This window comes from Anneissia japonica, unplaced genomic scaffold (assembly GCF_011630105.1).
Source record: "Anneissia japonica isolate Jap-2015-1 unplaced genomic scaffold, ASM1163010v1 scaffold288021_len37184_cov131, whole genome shotgun sequence".
NCBI classification, from domain to species: Eukaryota; Metazoa; Echinodermata; class Crinoidea; order Comatulida; family Comatulidae; genus Anneissia; species Anneissia japonica.
The window spans coordinates 29927-30708 of NW_022719270.1; positions in this window are offsets into that span (position 1 = coordinate 29927).

Consider the following 782-nt stretch of genomic DNA (forward strand, 5'->3'; position numbering starts at 1 on the left):
TGTAGACTTTTTCCTTTCTTTCATGTTGCGTGGTAGTACACAAAAACAAAAAAAAAAAGGGAAAAAAAAGTGAAAAAGGAAAAGAAAAAAAAAAACTAGTTATGAGCCCTTGAAGCTTTTTTCATGTATTTTTTAAGATGTGTCACTCATAAGCCAGTATTGGCTGGTCTTATTGTATTATAAGAGTGTGACGTTAATAAAGACAAAACTAAACTAAACTAAACTATATTCCATCAAACTTCACTCACATTATTATCAATGTAGAAGTTATTCAAGTTAATTTCAATGCCGTAATATGACTTTCCGGAGCGTCAAACTTAACACATGATTTTATCCAAGTAAACGCCAATCTATAATGCCCCACGTCGTTTATTCGAAATATATTTTAAATAAAAGTTGCGGTACATAATCAGCAGTATATTACTATCCTGTTTTATAACTAACCAATTTCTCACAGAATAAAAAATACTATAACGTTGTAGTACATAGTACTATTTTAGCACTAAGTGCCCTCTCGATTATGTACACCCAAAGAGTATAAATAGAACAAGAGAGCCAACAACGCTCATTGGGAGCGTAAAAAAACGATACGCTCTACGCAGCTAGTGTAGGACGCCAACTAACGCTTGTATATGTTTTATTACCATAGAGATATAATAATAGCTCTATGTTTATTACCCAGTACTGCACCGCGCACTGTAGGTTTGTCTGTTTATCTGTTCTCCACAAGATACTGTGCTTTTGTTTTCTGCTTACTGAGTTTATAGCGGGCGTACTTCTAC